This window comes from Crocodylus siamensis, chromosome 1 (assembly GCF_052110815.1).
Source record: "Crocodylus siamensis isolate JL-2025a chromosome 1, ASM5211081v1, whole genome shotgun sequence".
Taxonomy (NCBI): Eukaryota; Metazoa; Chordata; order Crocodylia; family Crocodylidae; genus Crocodylus; species Crocodylus siamensis.
Genome location: NC_143395.1, coordinates 98,980,847 through 99,005,716, shown reverse-complemented (window position 1 = coordinate 99,005,716; position 24,870 = coordinate 98,980,847).

The following is a 24,870-nucleotide window of genomic DNA, read 5'->3' as shown; positions in this document are numbered from 1 at the left end:
AGAATTGCAAAAAGTATGACTTCTGAACTTTGGTGGCAAATTTTGATTTTAAAGCATGAGAGGGCTTATATACCCCATGTGTCATATAAGTAAGGAAAAAGTTTCTTACTGTAGGCACTAGGAATAAAGAAAACCTTTCAGAATACCTGAGGATTAGCTAGACAAAGTAAGTTTGGGCTGGAGGAAGAGACTTTGACCAAGCAGCCAGGTAGAATGCCCAGAAAGAGGAGCTGCAATCCAATTCATAGCTCCAGCAAAAGGTCTCTGAGGTAAGCCTGCTATTTAAGCTTGCTTCCTCTTACTGTAAGATTACCTTTTAATATGGCATGTCTACACATGCATTTAATGTAACATAATGAACTCTGGCACATATTTGCATCAGAGTTCATTGCTCCTGGTGCACTGCTTTTGCATGTGTACCCAGGACTGCAGCACATTGAGTTGGGCTGGAGCAGCCCCAGCTGATAGGGGATCCTGGGGGTCAACCTACCAGCCTGGGGATGCAATGACCAGGCTCAATGTGCTGTGCAGGGGCTGGCTGGGGCACAAGGGTGCTCTAGTGTGGCGCTAGCTGGTGGGCAGCCCCTGCACTGAAGCACTCTTGCATCACAGCCAATCCCATCAGTTTCTACTTGCATTTTGCAATACACTAAATAATGCTGCCATAGGTTAATACTTGTGCTTACAAGTACTAGTCTATGATGGCATTTATTAGTACTAGCCTATGGTGGCATAGGCTTTTATATACAAGTATACATGTACTAGCCTATGGTGGCATTTATTATTTATTCTACATGTGTTTTGCGATGCACTAAATAATGCTGCCATAGGTTAATACTTGTGCTTACAGCTACTAGCCTATAGTGGCATTTATTAGTTTACTGTGGCCTAATAGGACCTTACATATAGACACTGAGACTTTACTGTGGAGCTAATTAGGCAACAGCCATAAACATCTCATGTAGGTGTGTCAACAGTAGCATAACTAAAGGAAGGCAACTAGAATAGTAGCCCCAGGCACTATCATTGTGTATGTATGTTCAGGTATGCAAAAATAACTGCGACAACAGTGGCAGCTGATCATACCACTGATCCATATGTCATGGTTCCCCAAGCACAGAGCTGTTCTGCAACACCTCTGCTTTTTTATATATGGATTTAAAACAAACTGTCCTTGACTTTCTTACCTGGTGGTAACAGTTGGCAATAGGTACCCTGTTTAGAAAATGTACCATAGATGGATTTGTTTGATTCTTTTGTCATTTAATAACCTGCCATATTTGAGGATGAGATTTCTTGTGATTTTTGGAGGTTTATAACCCTGGAAACTCATCTGCAATTTTCATTCTAAAATTGCTCCCACCACTTCACAGATGGTCTTAAATCATATAAATTAGCAGTAGCTAGGCTGCTAACCTCAGCTACCCTGTCATATATTTTACTAACAAACTTCAGAAAACCGTTGGAGAACCTACAGAAACTACATAAGTCTCTTCTTTGTTTGACATTACCTCTCATGCATGGCAGCATACATGTACTTTCTTCTAAAGTATAGAAAAATGTACTGGACTCAGAACCAACAACTTCTGGGGACTGTGTCCTTAACCTGTCTAATAAAGGTACTTATATAGGTGCCCATTACTTAGAGTAGCATTTGAACAACTGACAATTTTAAACATAACAAGTTTCCCAGTGCTTCTTTTAAAGCAGGAGAACTTTAAAGATGGAGAACTGGGGAACAGTTCTTTGACTTCCTGTAACAGGGGAACTGAACCCTGTTACTCAGATACAAGAAAAGGACAAGAAAACTTCATCAGCACATCTGAAGCCTGTGTCAAAGCAGTTCACAGGAAGTGGGGAGCTCTGGCAGGTGGCATCCAGGAGAGGACCATGAAAAACATTTGCAAGGGGAATAGGGGTTGAAGCGGCCAGTCCATACAGAAGGAACCTGCACCAGGGTGCCAGGGTTCCCTTCACTTTAAGAGGACAGTTTGATGGCTAGAAAATGGTATGTAGAGGTTTGCTTTTGGGAATTGGCTTATAGGTAATATATATGTGCATTAGAACAATAGTCCAGGGCAGAAGCAAAAGCTAATTGATTTCTAAAGGGCTGGTCACACAGTCACACCCTGTCTGCCTTACAGGCTGTGAGAACTGTGTCTAACACAACAAGGCCAATGGATAGACACATAGCCTGGGAAATTTGGGGCATATATCACACTGTTCTATAGCATGAGATAAAGTGGCACCAGCTCACAAGGCCCAAGGTGGAGAACCTAAGAGTTCCAGTTTTGGGGGAGCAGATCAAATTGGGAGAAGACCCGGAAAGCCTAAATTAGGATGTGTGCATGTGATGGGCTTGTGAAACAAAGGAATATGCTGACAGGATACAATGTGGACAGTATGGCACCCACAGAAAAAACAATCAGCAATAGTCACAAATAGAGAGTCATTAGGAGGGGAAAAGAATACAAAAGCAGAGACTTTAGAGCAACATAGGGTCTCCATGCCCTAGAGGGAACCTGAGGCATCAAGGACAGTGGGCATACCACCAGTTTATCTCATCCACACTGCTGAGGGCAGCACTCAGCCTTCAACGCCTAGGCTGCTGCCATCTGACATTCAAGAGAGAACTTCAGAGTGAAGCTCGTGTCCTGGCCAGCTGTATCTTGACTCTGATGACAACTCTAGGATTGGTAGCTACAGAATTGCTTGTAGTGTTCTTTTATGTTATCACCGTGTATCAATAAATTTGCTTATTATCGAATGAAAAGGCTGTGGTCAGTCTGAGGGTTTCGGTTTGGGCAGAACAAGGTTTCTGGGTCATAAATCCAGTGCGAACAGGAACAGGAGAAATGCCGACTGAGCCTTACTTAAGATGTTAAAAAGTCCTGCACTGGCCAGAAAGGGAAGCCATGTGATTGAAAGAAGATAGGAATTCTGGGCACATAGGCACCATTCCTGAGTCTGAGCTGGCAGTCAGGACCTGCAGGCTCCAGGGAAAGGAGCTCCCACAGGGAAGCTGACTGCAGGCATGCAGGGCCCAAGGAAATGAGACTACCCATAGTGATGAGACAGGTTTAGCTCGGGGAGTTATAGTTTGTTGGATGCAAGCTTTGTGAAGGCAGTATACATGTGCTTAGTTGTGCTATTATATATTTATTTATGTTTGTTGAATAACTGGCAAACTGGGAGTGGCTGAAGGGGGAGAAGAGGAGACCACAGGGGTCAGCAGGGGCACCCAGCATAAAGCCTTGCCCTGGGTCAGGGATGACAGAGGCAGCTGAGTTGAACTGGGAGCAGCCTGGACCTAGGTCTAGGGTGCCTGACCAGGGATTAAGAGCCAGACAGGGCTAAGCAGCCCCAACACCAGAGGCACAAGCCCATTGAGGCTGAGAGGACTAGAGCCTAAGCCCATACAGGATAATCAAGGTGGCTAGGGGCTACTCAGGGGGTGGGGCTAGAAAGGCAAGGCAAGAGACAGTGGGCAGCGGCAGCTAGTCAACAGGTAAAGTAACCCATAGGTTGAAGCTGGTTAAGCCAAGGGCTAACAAGGGATTACCTGGCAATGGAACAACACCTGTGAGGCATGGGCATTACTGTAGGGGTGGAAGGAGGCCATAGATTTAGCCCATAAGATGCACAAGGCCCGAGGGAGCAAATAGACTGAGAGGGAGAGAGAGCATCTAGGCTCACCAACCTCTGAAGGCAGCCTCCCCTCATTACTTTCAGCAACAAGCATGGCAGGCAAGGAAGTACCGTAAGACCCTGGGAGAGAGGAACAAGAGCCTGGGAGGACCAGGGGACACTTGAACAGCCTTTGGGTGCCAATCTTGTCACATTTCCCTACAATGGATTCCCTCATGTTGCTGGTAGTTTAACCATTGTTACAAGTTCATCAGCTGGGGTAAATTAATCTGGATCTATTGCTCACTAATTAGTACTTCAGAACTATCTTCCACAGGCTAAGGAGGGGTAAGACAAGAGAGTGTGCTTACTTACACACACTTAGCCTGCTAAAACTTGATGTCATTTTATGGTCTAACTCAGCTCAAATTGCAAAGAGCGATAGTTCATCCATCTTTGATGGCTCTGTTTAGATATTGTTTTACATATGACCTACTGATCTCATGTTCTTCCCTAGCGATTCCAAACTGACTTCTTAATGTCTTACTCGCTAATCTTTTTGCCAGTAGTGAATTGTATTTGACCCTTTAGCCCTATTCCCCTCAGCTGCTCATATAACTTTCCTCTACTTCCAGGTCTTTTAAAAATTATTCTAATATATAATAAAATAATATTTTACCTGCAGTACATGTATTGGGCCTTTTGGCACCACCAAGTGCCATTGGACATAATACTTTTTTTAACTTTCACCGAATAATTCACTGTATAGTCTTTCCAACTGTAAATAAAGGAGAGAATTTTATCCATACGTTTGTGAAAGTCAAGCAAAAATGTAACTCTCACCCCTTCTGATTAACTTGTTTTGCAAAACAGTTTGGTCTGATAGGTTCACCCCCTCTGGAAAATGTGTTTAATTGCTTCTGGAAGGCAGAATACTCATGACTTGTTCTTGACATTATTAGTGAAACACTATAGTCTTATTTTCAGCGTTTTGCACACAGTTTTACTCAGTGGGAAAACAAATCTCAGCACTCTTATACACAATTTTCTGAAATTTAATAATTAAAAAGGAAAAAGCAGCCAACTGTCAATTAGCTGTATTTTCACAAGGGTCTTCAGTAATAAAAACTTGCGTTTTGGAATATATGTCAAAAGCTTCCCCAATTATGCATGTCTTCTATCCCCAGTAGAAATAAGAGATGCTCTATTCCAGGAGATTTAGAGTTTTCAAGCTGCACACAAATATGTTTATTTTACAAAAAACTAAAAGCAGGTCTAAAATTTGTGGCCTTGTGGGTAATATTTTCAGATCATGCATAGCAAATTGAAAAAAAATGAATTAATAGGAACTTTAGTAGTGCCAACAGATTTCTAAGTACAGACAGCAAAGGGTGAAGCAGCAAAAACAGGGGATTTATCTTTCGTGAATCTCTACGGCCTGGCTCACTTACTGCTTCTGTCAAGTGGCAAAATCAGCACAAGAAAATAGACATAATTTAAGGTTACCATGACCTACTGAGCACCTTATTCCTACAAGCAGGAGTTAAACAGCAAAACAGTATGCTTCACTGATCAGTTTTGTGAGTGAGGATAAATTAAACTGGACCTTGTGGTGATTTTTTTTTCCTTCCTCTTTTCCAAGCAAGCTGAAATCTGTGCAACTGAAAGCTGAAACAAAATCCATTTGAAAGGGGGCGGGGGGGAGAAGGCTTCGAGATTTTAAAATGTTAATAGGAGTTTGAAATATAAAACATTATCATTTTAAATATTATTTAGATACAGATCCATTCAATAGGACATGGATTCATTAAAGGGCACACAGTGAGATAAAAGTGATAGATTTAATTGACAGGGAGTCTTTTCTGCCCTTACAAATCATATGCAAGGTCTGCATATTCCAATTATGGATTAACTTTTATTGTAGTTATATGATTTTAATACTGCAGGGTGTAAGGCAGTGGTATTAATTCAGGCAAGCATCTTCTCTTATTCACCAAAAACATAGCTAGGCTATATGAAATGCAAGGTTAGTGTCTAAACGCAGATGAGAAAGAAAAAAATGCAGATTTCAGCTCCCTCAAACTATTACATTAAATTGTGTCTGAAAAAGTTAATGGAACATTAGTGCAAATTAAACCCAGCACTTCTATGATTTATCAAGCTACAGAACATGCTTACATAACTTTTCTTCCCCCACTCATCCCCTCTGTTCTGTCTTTTTACATTGGGTAGGTAGAGGTTTTTTATCTCTAACTTGCTTACTTTCATCTTCTAATTCTAGCTGTCAGAACAAAACAGCAATAGACTTGAAGTAGGTGGGCTGTGTCAAATACAAGCCAAAGTAATTAATCACCACAGGAAAAAAATAATGTATTTTATGTCTTTACGAGTTGTAGCAACAGAGACAAAGATAGATTGCAAAGAATGCTGATTCAGGTTCATCTTAAGTGACCTATCTGACTATGAGAAGATGCTTTCATCTCCCAGGCTGAAGACTTGGCTTACCAGCCAATTGAACACAGTGGGCATGTCTACTTGTACAATCATGCACTTTAGTTAATGTGCATTAAATCTAGTACCTCCATTGTGAGGTACTAGGAAAACACACATTAGCCTGTCTTAATGTCCATTAACTAAAGAGCATGCCTGTACACAAGCATGGAAACTACTCCAATGTGCTGTAATTATAGTGCATCAGAGCAGACTCAATTAACCAAGTCTTCTGGAGCATGGTAATTACCGCATTTCAGTAGCCTCCTGCATTTCACATATCAGACTCCCCACATTTCAAAATGGTGGGGGGGGCACTTGAACTAAAGCTGGTTGAACTAAATTTAGTTCAAGCCCCCACCACCATTTTAAAGTGCAGGAATGCTGATATACAAGACACTGAAGCACTTTAGTTAGAGCAGCTCTTGATGTTGCTTTAATTAAAACTCTACCTGCTCTCACCCCCGGAGCATATGTAAAAGTGCCCACAGTTTTAAAGTGATGCTTAATGCATATTAGTCTATTTTAATGTACATTAACTTAATAGCATTTTTAAAGTGATGTTTTAATGCACATTAAAATAGGCTAATGCGCATTAAAACACACATGCAGATGTGCCCAGTAAGTAGTACAGATAAACATTAAACTCCAGAAAAACAACTACCCCTTTCCCCCCAGTAAACTGCCATGCACCTTATGTTCTATATGTGATTGCCATGCATTGTGGATGCAGAGAAGGGGTTGGAAACTATTAGGTAGTTTGAGACTAAAGCACAGTCCAAAATTAACATTAGAGGAATGATTGTCTTAGAAACTCCACGCCAAAGGCTATACAAGTTTGTTACACAAACTTCATCACATAGTTCTTTTCCTTATATTTTAAAGAAACATAAACTGACCATGATAAGTCTCTGCTAATAGTGTATTATAACCTTTCTGCATCGCCAAAGGTAACAGGAATTGTGAATCATTATTGCACAGCAGCAATAGTTTTTTTCATTCTTCTTGTTGTCATTGCTGTTAGTGGGTTTCTTTGTTTGTTTGTTTGTTTGTTTAGTTTTTCTTTTTGCTGAGGGACATATTAAGCAATTTCAACATTTTTCCAATAAATAAAAATGGGGAGATGGTTCTCTTTTGCCACAGATCAAGCATGCTCAGTATTTATACTTTTGTAAATTAGCACTCATCAGTATTCCCTCCCCTTGTTTTTCATTTATATTCCAGAGAGGTTTCCGTAGCAACTAGGCCACATGACCAGTTTAATCTTCTAAGGTATAACATTACTGTGAGTTCTCACAGAAAGAAACAAAAAGTGAATGTTATTCACAGTCCCTTATGTGTAACATTTGTGGATATTATGAGAGTGTCTGGCAGCACGGCATCCATTTTTCTCAGGTGGTGAAAAACTGAACGTAGACACCAACACTATCAGACAAAGAAAAGACCCACACCAATAATTTGTCCAAAACAAATACAGGTGACCCAAAAGAGCAGCAATATTTCTAGGGTGGAGAAAGTGGCTGTTATAAAATGCTTACCTGTCACTACTTTTTCTTTTTGGAAAATTAGGCTCATATCATTGGACTCTAACCAGCTAAAACAAAGCATGTATTATTTATATTTCAGCAGCATCTTCCCATCCAAAGCATTTACAGATGTAGAGGATAAACAATGTGGAAACAGCCAAGCACTTTTCATTTTTAAAGTAGAAAATAGTCTATCAGATGCAGCTGGTTTTATGGGTATTCTAATCATAAAAGTTAACATCTGAATGCAATGCAAATATCTTCTAAATCAAATTTTGCAGGAGCAATGGATGTGCAGAGCAGCTTTATTCAAACAACTGTTCTCCCTTCTATGCCATTGCTTTGCAAGGTGAAAACTCTTCATCAAAATTCATAAAGCTGCCAGCTTATCCTCTTTTAAATTTCTTCTTCACACCTACTTCTGCCATGATGCCCATCAAGCTTTACATTCCAGCATATGGCAGAGTGAGACTTTTGTTTCTTGTGCTCAAACCCTCTGTTATTTTATTCCACATACTGCCAGAGCAACCCAATTCTATTTGTCTATGTTTGTCATGTGTTGAAGCCTAGGGTTCTCTGATGTCGAGACATTTCTTAGATACTTCTTGCAATGACCTACACAATCGAGCCTGGTTCTTTATCATAGAAGGCTAGGTATTATCATTATATAACTAATAAAAATAAACTAGTCACCTTGGTAGCAAAATTATATTCATAGGTAATTTGATGGCCCCGGCTTTTGGGGGTTTTGGGCGGGAAGGGGGAGTTGGTTTGTTTTTCTAAGTACAATCCAATACCATATCTGCTGCTTTTTTATTAGAAACTATAGCTTCTTCTAGTGAAAGTGTTTAGCATATTATGGATCTCAGTTCAGTACTGAAACCAGTAGGTTAAATATATTGGTTACTGGAATATTCTGCAACAAAAAGAACTTCCCTTAGTAGAATCCTCCAAAAAGAAATTACAATAGTATAGTTACTGGTGAAAACCAATCCCTTTCCAAAATATGCTGCGGACTGTTAAAACTTACTGGTGACAGTTTGCTGGAGGGTGAGCTAATTAAACATGGCATTATTTTGTTATATCTTTAGTTTAAATTGAGATACTGAATACTTTTTTCCAGATAAAATGAGAAAATGAATTGAGCTTAATGACTAGGAAAAGTACTAAGAAAAGAAGTAAAGTATTAATATAGCCTAAACTGAGAATTGCTTATGTTTTTACATTGACAGCTATAACCTTTTTAACTATATTCTTTGATCCTGATATCTATATGTTGCAGTGTATATTGGAGATTAGTAAATTCTAGTTCTAAACCTCTGCACCATGTTAAATGTTAAAACAAGCACACCTTGTATATATGGGAGCACACAAAACTTCCTACCATTAAGAATACCTCTTTTAAAAGTCTTTCAATTGTAAAAATGGCCTGAATCAAGAGCTGTCAGTAATTCACTTTACTGACACCAAGGAATTCTATTTGTCTAACCTAATTCAAAACTATTACTGCATCCCCAGCCACCTGCCTTCTCAGTTTTACTCCCCTGTTAAGCCATGCCAACCCATCCTACCATCTTTTCTCTCATTTCACAGGATCCCACTGACATTTTTGAAGAGAGAAATCAACAAAATCTGACAGTAGGGCTGTGCAAAGCTTCGAGTGCTGATTCAATTCAGAGAAGATTCAGCCTGATTTGGTGGCCGAATCTCTGGATCCAAATTGAATCAAATCAGGGAACCAATTAAAACATCCAAGTTGATTTGAAGCTCTCCACATTGATTCGGAAAAGATTCGGAGAGTTTTGGATATTCAGGCTGTTTGCTTGCTGCCGCAGGAGGCGGGGGTGGGGGTTGGGAGGGAGAAGGGACCATGGGGGGACCCCGCCTGCTACCTGAGCCCCCCTGAATACTCCCCAGCCCCTGGCCACCCTCCCAGCCCCCTCTGCCACCCCATGGCTGCCCTGCCTGGCCCATCTGTTCAAACATTCATGTGATTTAAATTAATCTAAAAATGGCAGGTACAATTAAATCATTTCACCTGAGTAGGTCAACTAATTTAGATCAGGAACAGGTTATCCCAATTCAGCAAACATCACATGTTCAGAGCACAACCCCAGACCTGGCTAACCCCAGCTACTAGCTCCAGCCCTGGGGCTGCACTCCTTCTCCCTCCGCATCCTTGGCTAGGCTACTTTTAACCCCCTGATCCCTTCATGCCCAGACCCACCAACTCTCTTCCTAGACATGCCAACCCCTCCCCCATGAACACCTTCCCCATGGACACACTAAGCCCCTGATCCCACCCCCAGTTATTTACACTCAGTTCCCCATGCAGATCTTAGCACTGGTGTATGACTGTACATGGTACTCCTTGTCTATGATCACATGGCTTAGAGTAAAATTATAGGCTGGGTGCAGAGAAGGTTTGTATGCACCCATGAAGGCTCTCCCTGTAAACTCTTCTATTAGCTACTAATCAAATGTGTAAATATTATTTCTGTGAACACAGATCTGCACAATAGGGACCCTTTAAAAAAATTAATGGACTGAAGTGTAAAATTTCTGTAGAATCTACTTAGTCTGAAAATGTTGTCTTTCTCTAATCCTTATTGAATGAACTATAAGAGGTTTGTCGCTCAGCAGCAGCAGCAGAGTTCCGAATGAAACAGAATTTTCTATTTCAAGCAACATTGACAAAGGAATTAAAGTAATTATGGGGGGGAAAATCTTCTTTTTCCTTTTTTTCCTACAGTAATCATCAACAATTCTGATCAGAATGGGTTTCTGCTGAAAAAGTTGCTAGGCAAAATAGAGAGTCACCTGAGGTTCCTCCACCTAGTAAAACTAAAAATCATAACAGGAAGAAAATACTTCTTTAAATAGTAATACATTTTTAAAAACCCTCTTGAAAAATAAGAATCACGCTGTAGAGAAGACAGAGGATACAAAAGCTTTCAGTTGAAACATTTTTTTTTTCAAAGCAAATTAAAAGAACAACCACATGAAAGGTAAGATGGATATGTAGAAGCAGTGGAACTTGGTGTTCTGCTTTCTAATGGACTTTCCTAGTAAGCTGTCAAGACCTTTCTTCTTATGGTTTTTCAATTCTACAGTTTCTCTGAAGTCCTCTCTTTCCCTTGCTATTATAGCACTTACTGAAAATCTTTCCTGTTTTCTCTCAATATACTTTGTTTTACTGAAACCTAGCATGGCCATATGAGACAATGTGAAATTTGGGACAATGTAAAATTTGGGACAATCTGAAATCCAGAAGAGAAATCCCCACCCCACCTCTGCTGCAGGCCTACAGTCCTATCTAACCAAAGCACAAAATATTATTGCTATGAGTATCAAACGCTTTTTTTTTTTTATTTAAAACATCATTTCTAATTGTTATGGTAGTTTGTTGAGTCACTCTATTAGGATTTAAATACATATAGACAAATTTAATCCCATATTTGTGATTCCTAATTATAGTACACATTATAGGTTTAAAAAGCAATAGAAAGCTTTTATTTATTGCCCTGCATTTTTGTTTCAGCCAAGTCAAACTCCCTTGAAGCCTGGTTCAGCTTCACCTTTCTTCTTCTCAAAAGACAAATCTATTCAATTAAAAAAGGAACATTCTCTTCACGTTCATTTAGGTGATTTGTGGGGTTTAAGTAGGATGAACATACATCCCAGGCTGGCTGAAAAGGTCCTGGATTTCAAACGCTGGTCCCAGCTGGCCAGTGAAAATTAAATGTGTGGGGTGGGGAGGCAGCCAGAAATAGGAAGCCATAACAAACAGCAAAATTGCCTTAATAAGTTAGCTTGATTAGTGGAATGACTATTAAAATGGGGGCTGTTAAAACCAATGAAGCAATAGGTCATTAATGGGTTATTGACTCCTTAGCTGCCTGAATAGTTTCATTTTTATGGATAGGAAACTGAGAGAGAAGTTCTTAGGTCATATAGGCTGCATACAGACATTCAGCGAGGTGAGGGAAAGGTTAGATTACATTAAAAATAGCCATCCAATCAAAACTAGTTTGCCCAGATATGAACCTTGTACTTAGGTCCCTAGTTAGCCTGATCTAATTTCAAACTATAGAGAAATTCAGGACAGTGAAATCAGCCTAAAATGGCTAACTCAATCCAAGTTAACCCTACTTTTGAAATAGTTTAACGTAGATTGGGTTGGACATTTTTAGACCTATCTAGTTGTCCTGAATTTCTGTATCGTTCGCAGGGCAGCCTCCTCTCTGGAACCATGCAATTTTTAGCCCTCTAGACTCTTCTCCCACCCCCAGATGGACAACCTGCTTTGTGGACCAGCCAGCCTCCCTCACAACTCTGTCAAGCCCCTATCCCAAAATTCTCTACCAGTGCTGGTTTTTCCAGTGTTTGCTAGTGCCAGGAACTGGGGAAGTAAGTTGGGGTGGGGGGGACCAAATGGGATCAGGGAATTGGTTAACTGGGTGGGTTGCTGCTCTGGTGGTGAAGGGGTCAGGGAGTGGGGAACAGCAACTCCCCAGCAGACCCCATGAACTCCCCTGATCCCATCAAACCCTCCCAGACCTCAGCAACTCCACCACCGCAGTCCCTAGTGGCCTCCCATCTCCCCTCATGGATCCCACCTGCCCTCCAATTCCCCCAATCTCCCTCAGAGCCTGCTTGTTTCCCCAATCCACCTAAGAATGCCCCCCACCCCCAACTAGTTCCCTCATCCCAACATATCTTAATTTTTGTGGCCATTTTTAATTAGATCTAACCCCACTAACCTCCATAAATGTCTGTACATACCCACAGTAAGTCATGGCATTGCTTAAATTGGAATCCTTAATACTACTTCTGTTATAACAGGAATCAATGAATGTGCAAGAGCAGAGGACAACTAGATGGCAGAAAACATACTTGGAAATAAAATCTAAAAGCACCAAGGGAAAAGCTGCAATCCAAAATGGTTTTCTAAAGGTCAGTAATTATCATAGTGAACGTCTAAACAATGTACAAGTGTACATGGCAATATCTCCCACTTTGGATTCATCTGGGCACCCAATATTTGAAAGGAATTTTTGATGAGGGTGTGAAATAGTAATTTCAAAGTAACCTGAAAAATGTACCTGTAGTGTGAATTGTAATGGAGAGTGATGTCTATGGTACCTAGAAATACTGCCTGACCAAAAGCATCAGTGGTTAAGGAACAAGCTGAGCACAGCCAATGTATTACTTAGATTTTTTATTTTAATTATCCCAAATGATATCTCTTCAGCTCAACATTAGCATGGTTTGAAAAGTTGTGTACTGCATTGAACTTAGTTAATGAAAGGAAGTCATATTATAGTAAATATGGTTTTACCATACATCATGTGGTTTTTGATGGTTGTGAATTACATATAGACCACCATAAAATAGCGAAACTATATTTTGCCACAAAGAGGAGATAATAGTGGAAAAGTGTCTACTCATTCAAGAGAATATGGACTCAGGAGTGTATTTTCATTAAGTTACTGGGCTTAAAGCCCCAAATGCACAAGGTTTTCTTAATGACTAGGGATAAATATTGAATTTTATGTGATACCCTTTCTTTTAAGAGAAATGATTGAAAAATAAATATGAGTAAAAAAACTCTCATGTTAACCCTATGTTTTCTATAATATGAAAATTAATGCTCTGTGAGATGCCTATATTTCTATTTCTAAAAAAATTTACAATTTTCCATTCATTTTGTAACCATTTTAATACATCAGACAATTAATGCCACGTGATTTAATTGGAATCCTTTTTGTTTGCATATGTTGTATATTTGTAAGATGTCTTATGTGTTAAATTCACTATATCTTGTTTTTTTTTCAACATGAAAGATTTATAGATATTGTTGTTATATGTTTCTTTAAAAATTGTTTGCTTCTTGCAAAATTGTTTATTTTATCCTCTCATGCGTTCCTACTTCTTCTTTCATGTAGCTCTAGTTTGGATATAGCACACGTGGCATCAGCAGTCTCAAGAGGAACAGTGCTCAGGCTGTAACTCTGGTGAGGTGTAAAGAGCTGTTTTGAGCTGTTGTTCCTAACAGTCAATTAAAAAATATTACTCTTAGGTGACTGACAGGTTGAAAATTCCACACACTAAATAGCATTTGCTTGTTTGAAGCAAGAAAAGATGAATAGGACTATGCCAAAATTCACTTGGAAAAAGAGCCCATTAATTGGGCAGGTTCCAAATGAATTTTCTGCTTCAGCACTATCTAGTTTGACACCTCATACTATAGTACTCCTTGGGCGCATCTACACACTGCCGTATTTCACCATAGAGACATGCTACATCACCCTACAATGTGCTACAGTGACATAGCAATCATGTGAGTCTACATGTGATTGGCAACTCCTTCACCATAGTGGTGTGCTCCCCCATTTTAGCATACCACTACGGCAAAGTAGCAGCAAAAACTAAATATACACTGTGCACATGGCCCAGTACAGGCAGCTACTGCGCTGTGCTTTAGTACTTCCAAAACAAAATACTAATGTATGGCACAGTAACAATGTGATCATAGGACAACATGTAGACATGTACTTTTTGTTACATTGCCTTCAGCTTTTAGGATGTTTTGGAAGTCAGATGCTGAAAAACTAAAGTTACTACTTTCAGAAATCACATTTCTTTAGATACAGTGTTTGCATTTTTAAAAATTCTTTAATTTTAATATTAATGGGGTTGTTTATTAACAACTACAGAAAAAAACCTGAAGACCTTTTGTGTGAAGATTGCTGGTTGGCTGAAATATTTCAGAAGGTGATCAGATACCTCCAAAAAACTAATTTCAGCAGCTCCTAGCACTAATTATTATCATAAAATAACAAAATGGGGAACTCATTCATACCTACATGGATTAGAAATTGGGACTGTGCTTCTAGATCTGCTAAAAATATCTCTTCTGTTGTGGTTTCCTGTTTATATATTTTTAAGTTATATTAGGGAGGTTGTATACTTTTTTATACTCATTCCAGCTTGCTCTGATGTTATTCTTAGATTTTTTTGTTCTTTTTACCTAATATGGTTTAAGAGAGCACCATCTCTTAGGTCAGTGTTTTAATTTTCTCCCCTCTGTTTTGAGCTTTCAGTCTTTCTCTGTTTAGGCCTGGTACAGACATTACACTTGTACCACTGCAGAACATTAAGAATGGATTTTAATAGTTCATGTTGAAATCCATAAAGAAAATTATTCCATGAAAATTTTACCTTCACCAAAATGTAATTTTGACAAATAAATTGCAATCAAATCTATAGTAGAGCTCCAGGTGGGCATAAACTACATTTGATACAGCCAGATACAGAAAGGGTGCATGGAACCAATCCCAGTCCTGGCTCCAGAAAGGCAGCATGTAGGAAGTCAGCACTGATGGTCTCAACCTTGGTTCCAGCTCCAGGGAAGCACCATGCAGAGAGCTGGTCTCAATGCAACAGCAGATGCTTGTCAGGCAAGACCCTCTTATGTTTGCCCTGGCTCATTCCCTAGCACCTATGCTGCCCTCAGGTACTTGGCACAATACCCCTCATCTCTGTCCAGAGCACAAAAATAATTAATTACACCCCTGGGTCAGTGTTGGGTGTTGCAAAGTAAAGGATGAGCGCTGGCACCTCAGGTCAGGTGTTGCTGAGTTGGATGCTAGTAGGCCCAGGCCTAGCATTGCCAGGTTGGGTCCAGTCTTGATGAGACAGGACTAAAATGCTGGCAGCTTGGGTTTAGTGTTGCTGGATTGGGGTCAGGTGTTGGTGGGTTGGGTGTTGCTAGATCAGGTTTGGATGATTAGCAGGTTGGATCAGGTCTGGCCATACTGGGTTTCCTTAGCTGCTCAGAGTGGCAGGACATACTGCTGAAGAGCCTTAGGGCTGTGGGGAGGGGCTGGGCTTTCACAGCTTGGAAGCTGTCAAAGGGAGTGGTTTGTTCTGCACTCCTGCAGCAGCAGAATGCAGCCAGTTTCTAACTGGGTGATTCTGCACATGCCATTCGGCTGCCGCAATAAACTGCAGAGTTCATTACTCCACAATTTATTGCTCCAAGAAAGCTCCCAGGCACATCCCCCTGCTCACCTGGGCTGATCCAGCTGGGCTCAGTGTGGTGCAGAGGGGCTGGATGGAGCATGAGGGTGCTTCAGCGTTGGGGCTAGCCAGCAAGCAGCCCCAGCACTGAAACACCCTGATCCCTTAGCCAGCCAGTCAGTGTCTACTCATGCACTGCTGAATAAAAAAAAACTGCAGCACGATAGTACATGTATTTACAAGTACTATCCTGCTGCAAAGTTTATTAGTTTTGTGTACCCTAATAGGGGTTCACGTGTAGAAACAGATATTTACTGTGTAGTTAATTAGTGAACTCCAGCAGCATGGCTGCTGTCGTCTGGGATCTGTTGCAGGAGGTGGGACCAGGAATAAGGGAAGCTGGGATGCTGGAGGCCAGCCCTATAGCTTCTATCAGTAGGGCAAGTATACAGTAGGGCAGCACTATGATACGTATATATACATTCCCATGGTAGAAAGTTTATGGGGGGCCACTTCTGCCTCATTGGACTTGGTTTATTTTTCTATCAGACCTGTCATATTTGATTGAATAGAAACGGTGTAAATATTTGTACCCCTAGGATTTCTACTTGGGGGAACTGTAATTCTACTGATAGAAATGTAATACTTGTATACATCCAGTGTCAAAAACCTTGTTAAAGTTAAGGTATAATGTCCACTACTTTCCCCATAATCACAGAACCTGTCATCTTATACAAGGAAAGCATGGTGGGCAGGCCTGACTTCCTCTTGAACCTATGCTGGGTCTTTCTGTTCAGCTTAGTCTCCTCTACATGATCCATGATAGGTTCATTGAGGATTTGCTCCATGATCTTTCCAGCTACTGAGGTTTGACTGTCTGGTCACAGATCCACCTTTTTCCTTTGTTTAAAGATATTTCATAAAGGTGGAAACTACTTCTGTCCTTTTCCAGTGGTTGCATGTGTTACTTTTACTGAATATTTCCTGACCTTTGTGTGTTTATCTGTTACTTATGTTCAGCTGAACTAAGGGTAGAGGGTGGTGCCAACTGAGGCACCAGACTTGGATACTGGTTTGGGGAATGCAACAACAGCACCCACTACACGAGCTTTCCTACCTACTAAGCTACCACAGAGCCTGCATTATGAATGCTGACCTGTGCACTGCCACCATCCACAGTGCTGCACTACTTACTCAGTCTTGCCTCTGCTATTACTGTGCACAAGAGGGCTTCAACAAACACTGGGGTCCCACTTTGCAAGACCTTGTGAAAGCACATAAGACCATCCCAATCTCAAAGAATTTTCATTCTAAACAGAAAAAAAGCAGAAGCTGATGAAAAGGAAAACAGCATACAAACAAGTGCAACACATGCTGCAAATATGCTGTTCTATTTTTTGTTGTTGCCAGTTTTAAATGTGTTAAAGTCTGTTTCCACTTGGCAGCTTTTGCAGAGTTGAATTTCTTAAAGGCATTCTCCTCTCACCCAAAAATGTCTGATTCCTTTGTGCTCAAACTTAAAAATCAAGAAAAAGAGAGGGAGGAATTGAAAGAATCTGGAAAATCCAAGTTAGGCAAGGTAAATGTTTAGGGCTGTGGTTCTCAACCTCATTAAACTCAAGGCATCCTCGGAATATGTAAGTTATGAGTTTCACTTTTTTTTTTTAACTATGGCAAAATAATAGAGTAATAGAGCAATTGTTCTGTTCCACAGAACACGGAAATACCACAACAGCTAAGATTTTTTGTTTTAATTATGGATTCCTATTTGAAATCTCTGGGCTTATTCTGTGAATTATGTTAACACATATAACAGTGCTAACATTGCGCGGTACCTGTGGCACCCTGGTTAAGACTGGTTTAGAATTATGAACAATTCAAAGACTGCACTGGAAAGCAAATAAATATGCCCCTTTCATTGTTCCAATGGCCACTGCTACTCCCACTATAACAACTGCTTGTTTCAAACTGTAAGTACAAAATCATCCATCAAATGCACCATACAACCTAAGGAGTTGGACAGTTCTGGGACAATATTTCTAATTTTCTCTTATTTCATATAAAAGTGCAGCATTATTGCTAGCGGGTTTAATTTCTGCTCTGGAGACAACTTAAACAGATTCACATTGCTAAGGTTTTCCATAGAGGCTGCTAAAGTGTTTGCAACATGCATGAGATAGGTCTCACAGATAAATCTGCCATTTAGCTTCATTTCAATGCCATATTTTCCATGGAGAAGCAGAATCCATGTTTACAGAAGCAACAGTATCCCAGGAGGGAGAAAGCTGTTTTTCCTTCTCCTGTACAAGCCCTCACAGTTTCTCAGTGTATTGTAGGTATTAAATGAGCCTTGATATCAGTTGACTCCATCACTGCTGTCTGAAAATAAAACCAACTGCCTGGCATTTCAAGTTTGAGTACAGCAAGAACCACTTCCACTCCTTTAGCTCCTCCCTCTCCTGATCTACTGCTGGCCATGCCCTGCCTTCTGCCTAAAATGTTCTTGAAACTGATTGATTGATTTTTATTTAAAATATTCTGCTCAGTCAGTTCTATGTTTATGGTAGAAACATGCTCTTTCAGTTCAGGTCTCAGAGTTGCTTCAGCTTCTCTCAGTAGTAGTAACCTCCTTCAGATCTCCCCTCTTCCTCAGGTAGGGCCCTTTTAAAATGCTTCCAGCTTGGACTCCTCTCCACCTGCATCTTATTGCCCGGCAGGGCTAGCTGTCCCTTCTAGATCCTTAAGGGGACCTTACATGCTTTCATACACTAAACTTTTTGGGTGCCTGTAGAAGTGCAGGGATGCTTCTTTGACATATTGTAATTACGGCACATAGAAGCAGACTTAATTAATCATGCGCTGCAGCAGCCTCCATGCCTCATGTATTCAGTGTCTAAGTGGCACTGGGGGCACTTCGTCAAAGCACCCCCAACACCATTTTAAAACATGGGGCGCTGAATACATAAGATGTTGTTAGTGCTTTAATTACAGCGGATCTCGGAGCCACTCTAATTAAAGTGCCCTCCCCCCTTCCCCAGTCCTGGAGCATATGTAAAGATGCTCTTTGGTTTTACTTTTAAGACACCCTAACGACAGCACTTACATACCAGCAAGTAGATTCAAAATTATCCAGAAAAAGGCTGTAACAATAGAAAGAAAATGAAAGATTAGCAAAATAGAAAATGCCTTTTTGTAAGGTTGAAATTACAGAGGGGAGCAAAGAGAAATGCACCTTGACAAACAAATTTCTGGCATCAGACAAAAAGCCGTGCCAAAAGTCACATTTAAAAGGATGCGCTTAAGGGAGAGACTAAAATAACATGAGTAAGTACATCTCATCATTATGTTCTAGAGAACAACCATTTTTGCAAGCTTGTAGATTAATTTTTTTAAACAATTCTATCTGGCAGCCAAAATGCTATGAAACACAGAAAAGCTTAGCAAGAAAAGTATTTTAAAGAAAGTAGCATAGTGCTTATAAACAAGATTATTAAATGCCTAAAGGTAACTTTATATCTAGCTCAATTTTTCATCAATCATTTGAAGCAAGAGAACGCCTTGCGTTTGCAAATCATTTTCTATTTTTTTATTTTGTTGTACTTAAACCAGCTCTAATTTGTGCAAACATTTACTTAATTCCTACTTGATTCCTGCTAATCTTTCTTCATTCCTCAGGTGTTAATGACCCTCTCTCCTTTTAAATGGTCTTGCTGGTCAACTTTTCCAACTATCATTTCTCCTGTAATTTTTGTTTTTACTAACTGCTCCTGGTAATGTCTCTCTTCTATTCCACAGCCCTGCAGACTATTTTCAGTGCTAACTAAAAACCTAACCCAATGGCCATGTATAGACAAGACACTGACTGTGCAGTAGCCTGTGACTACTGTGCAGAAGTGTTGCATGGCAGGCAGCGTGACATGATGCTACTGTGTGATAGTCGTGAGTTGCTGCACAGTCAGCATCACAAAAAAGCTATTCCTCAGCATGATCAGTTACTGCGCAGTCATTTAGTACTTGCTTATACAAGTCAGTGTCTCATATAGACACGGCCAGCTTGTGGAGTGAAGAGAGGTGGGCAAATGACTGACAGGGAAGTATTGAAAGCACTGTCAAGACACTGGAGGAGCTATATTTTGTTTTACAAACCTGAATAAGAGATGTACATTTAACTATAATGTCTTTAAGATAAATAAAACTATCTATTGACCATTTTTGCCCAGTTGGTTGTTTTAATATCTAATCTAAAAAATGTATATACCAATATATGTGTACTTGTTTTTGCTTTGATCTTAAAAATAATAATATAGCACTAGACACCTATCATATTAGTAAAACCTCTAATTTATGTTTAACTGGAGAAAAATATATGTTTTATTATATGTGATGCTGTTTCATGCCAATTGCACTATGCCTTTCAAAATCCTAGATCTACCTATGGGCATGATAGGACTGTAGAGACTAAGTGATTCAGAGAGGTATAAGCTTTCTCAGGCAGTAGTCAGTGTACTTTCTCAGGGTCTATGTTAGAGTTTGATGAAATATTTGAGTTTTTCCACCAAGCATCTATATGAAGAGGAAATTTGCATTTTGTTTTAATTTTTGAAAACTAGAATAAAACAAAATTATAAGTCAACATTACATGAATGATTTTCCTTGGAAAATCAAAATTTCCAGTGGAAAAATGTGTATTCAAAATGGATCATGGAAATAAATTGGATCTTCTTTTATCCACTCCATATGAGAGTTAATTTTCTTTAAAAATAATCTCAAAGACCAAAATAAGCATTAAGAAACTGATTTTTCTTTCTTTATTCTCACTCACCTTTCTCTAGGCTTTCAAATACCTTGTTCTTTCAAAGCCAGCAAACAGAATCTGATGGCCTTTAGCATCTTTTTTGCAAGCAGATTTCCTTCTTCAGCACTCTATTCTGCCTTAGCCACACACAGATCTAGTAGCAGAGAGGTATGAGGCATTTGGGCTTTTTTCTATTCTGGGAGATGGTGTATTCTCTGATGCTGACATTTGATTTAGGAAGCTGTGAGCTTTCACAGGCAGCATTATGTAGGAGGTTATGTCTAGAATCTAATTCCATACAGAGACATCTAGAGGATGGAGCTAGACTGTTCTCAGTGGTAGCAGATAACAGAACAAGGAGCCATGGACAACTTGTGCCTCCTGACTCTGGGGGGTGCATCAGCAGCTGATCACTGACTGGGGGCAGAGGGAGGGTCCCCCAGCAGCCAATCACAAACCCTGGAAGTGCTGGTGGAAAAACCAGAAGTGCTGCCGGCACTTCTAAGCAGGGGCACTGGCTGGCACTCCCCACTCCCCAGCCGGCAATGGTCAATCTCAGGGGGGGCATGTACCCCCCATACCCCCTCTATGCATTGCCTATGCAAGGAGCAATGGTCTCAAGTTGCAGCAAGGGAAGTTTAGGTTACATATTAGGAAAACCTTTCTCACTAGGAAGGTAGTAAAGCACTGGAACAGACTATCCAGAGGGGTGGTGGAATCTCTATCCTTGGAGGTTTAGTTCTTCTCATTTGTGTATGCCTGTATTAATTGAATTGGGTGATTATTACAAGCACTAGCCAGATTCCTACCTTCTGCTCCTCTATGTCACTCTTTCAAAATTATCTTCACCAAAAAGCAAACAAGCAACTATCATTTACCAACATCTCTGTAGGTCAGAATGTGGGCTACTTGAGTGATGTGGGGTTGGTCTATAGGCCAGATTGAGCTAACAGTCTCATGGACTCTGGACTCCCTCCCCCACATGACAGATCTGGGACCCACAGCTCCTACTTCAGGATCCATGCTGTATGCACTGCGGATCCAATAGTAACCTGAATGGGCAGCACAGTCTGGCTGCATGTACAGGTGCTGCATGTAGTAAGGATCTCAGACTGGCCAGAGATGGTGGCTGCATGACACGTAGCACCTGCCCCAGCCAGACTGTACCAGCTACCACACCTGTTCCAGGCACTCTAGGATTCACACTGCAAGAAGCACCCTTGGCAGCTAGTCTGGGACTGTGCCATATGCAGTGCCTGCTCATGGTAGTCTGGGACTGCGCCTCATGTGGCACCTGTTCCCAGTGGTCCAGGACCTGTGCTGAACATGGCACCTGTGGGCTCCAGATGCACCACTAGTGACAGAATGGCTGAAGCAGGCACCACATGTAGCTCATGTCCCAGACTCTGCCCGATAGGCTAGTCCAGATCAGTTCAGACCTAGGGGCTGGATAATGGGGCTCCCTGAGCCAGATCTAGCTCAAAGACAGTATGTTTGACATCCTTTCTGTAAGTGATAAGCTGTGCTTACTGCTTTTTAGCCAAGAATTACATGCCAATTTCATCCATGACAACATCCTCTTATTTTTATTAGTTCATGCTTCTTTCTCCACTTATGGGTTTGTTTGTTTTTTCTCAACTGTTTATCATGGCTTGACTCTTAGATTGTTGTCCCTTTAGATCAGGGACTATATGTTTAGACAGGGTTTAATGCTATGAGGCCCAAAGCAATTGTAGTCTTTCAGAACTGGTAATAAATTAATAGCTGTGAATACCTCCCCATTTCACCCATGGCCCTTCCATTTTCTGCAAGTTGGTACTACTGCATTACCCTTGTTTATTTTTTATATTCATGAAGATCTTTATATTCTTCCAACCATTCTCTCTTGTTTTATACCTTCCAAATATTTATGCGAGGGTCTTATATTCTGGTTATAAATGTCAAGGCTCAGAACATATGGAAATGTATCATGCTTGGACATGATTTGATAGTTTAATAATGTTGTTTCAGGATCCACTCTAAACTTACTGTAATTTTAATATCCAATAGTTTACTAACAACATTTGACTAATTTCAAGGATGTAACAAAGTGGTGAAAACTATCTTTAAATCAAGATCTTGTTTTTTTTTCACAAATGCCATGCCACTAAGTAAAAATGCAAACAAAATTTCTGTGGATCCGTGTAACAATATTTGATGCTCTGTATTTATGCTTTATTTAAATAAAATGCCATCCATCCTACAGGTTCATCCTGAAAAAAACCCTCAAAAACTAATGCTTGTGAACGGATATGAGCTGGTCTGGATTTTGTAGTAGAAAACATTAAAACCCTCTGTAGAAGAAAACAGTACAATCTTCTTTTTAAGTAAGAAGATATGAGCTAAAGACAGAAATTACACACAAAACAAAATATGTGATTGTAATCCAGTTCAAATCTGTAACACAAGAGAAGTTCAGTGCAAATAAACAGCTTTCAAAATGGCTGAAACAGGTGTAAGATAAACCTGGATGGTGTAGTATCAAACTTATTTGATTTAGGTTAAACCAGTTTATTGAATTTCTGTCCCAGTTCCTCTCCAAGACTCACAGTCCCCAGCATTAGCCCAAGATGTCTGCTTCAGCCAAACAGAGAGGCTTTCTCTAGCACCCCTAGCTTTTGGGATGGGCCACTGCAGGTATGTGTCTGCATTTCTGGAATCACAAGTGAATGCCTGTTCACTTATTTATCAGTTCTATCTACACAGCTTAGACTAACCTGCAAAGATTGAGTCAATTTAACCTTGTGCATTTTGACTGTCTGTACTTAGCCATAAAATTGAAGAGAATAAATCAGAATGAGCTTGCTCTCCTGCTTGCAAGTAGTAAAATGAACCTGGTTGGCCTAGTGGAGACATGATGGGATGAAACTTTTGACTGGGCAGTAGACATAGAGGGCTATAGGTTGTTTAGAAGAGCGAGGAAGGGGAAAAAAGGTGGAGGGGGTTGTGCTCTATTTTAGGGAACAGTATAACAGTTCTACCTTCCAAATGGGACCAGAGGAAGGCTAAACTGAGACCCTGTGGGTCAAACTTCAACGAGGGTGGGGGGAGAGGGATCTGGTGGTAGGGGTTTACTACAGGCCACCATATCAGGAGGAAGAGCTGGATCTGGAATTTTCCAGGCAGCTTGGGGAGTCCGTGCATGCAAAGGATGTTGTGGTCATGGGTGATATGAACTACCCTGACATCAACTGGAAGGAGCAGTTGGCCAGGTCTAGGCACTCACAAAGGTTCCTGATGTGCATACTGGACCTACACCTCGTGCAGGAGGTACTCGTCTCTACTAGGGGAAACGCCATACTGGATCTGGTGTTAGCCTCTGGGGATGACCTGGTGGGGGAGGTGCTAGTACAAGGGAGGCTAGGGGACAGTGATCATGAAATGATCCAGTTTGCTATTCAGAGAAAGTTGGGGAGGGTAACTAGCACAGCGCAAATACTTGACTTTAGGAAAGCCAACTTTGATGTGTTCAGGGCAGTAGTCAGGGAGGCACTTGGAGCCCAGGGGGTAGCTAGTATGGGGGTCCAGGAAAGGTGGTCCTTCCTCAAAGAGGCTATCCTTGGGGCACAGCAGGACGCAATTCCTCTGTGCAGGAAGGTGGGAAAAGGGTCCAAGAAAGCTTCATGGCTGAGCGTGGATATCCAGGCTGGCCTGAGGGCAAAGAAAAAATCGTACTGGCAGTGGAAGCAGAGGGCAGGGACAAAGGAGGAGTACACCTCCCTGACTCGAGCTTGTAGGGATTTGGTGAGGAAGGCAAAAGCAGCACTAGAGCTTAGATTAGCTTCTGGGATTAAGGACAACAAAAAGTCCTTTTTCAAGTATATAGGTAGCAAGAAGAAGTCTCAGGGTAACATTGGACCCCTAGGAGGCAGGGCAGGGCAGCTGGTGATGGACACATAAGAGAAGGCAGAACTCTTCAACAAGTTCTTTGCCTCCATGTTCCTGTCTGTTGACAATGGGGTGCTCTCGGGTGATGGCATAGAGAGGCCCGTGAAGGATGCGAGTCCCCCGACTGTTAGTTCAGAACTAGTTAAGGATTACCTGGAGGGCTTAGATGTGTTCAAGTTGGTGGGCCCGGATGACCTTCATTCGCGGGTGCTGATGGAATTGGCTGGTATCATCGTGGAGCCATTGGCACGGCTGTTTGAGGACTCCTGGTGCTCGGGTAAAGTCCCTGAGGACTGGAAAAGGGCCAATGTGGTCCCTATTTTCAAGAAGGGGAGGAAGAAAGAGCCTGGCAACTACAAGCCAGTCAGCCTCACTTCTGTCCTGGGGAAGGTCTTTGAAAAAATTATCAAGGGCCACATTTGTGAGAGCCCTGCAGGGGAAGTGATGTTGAGGGGTAACCAGCATGGGTTCATGCAAGGC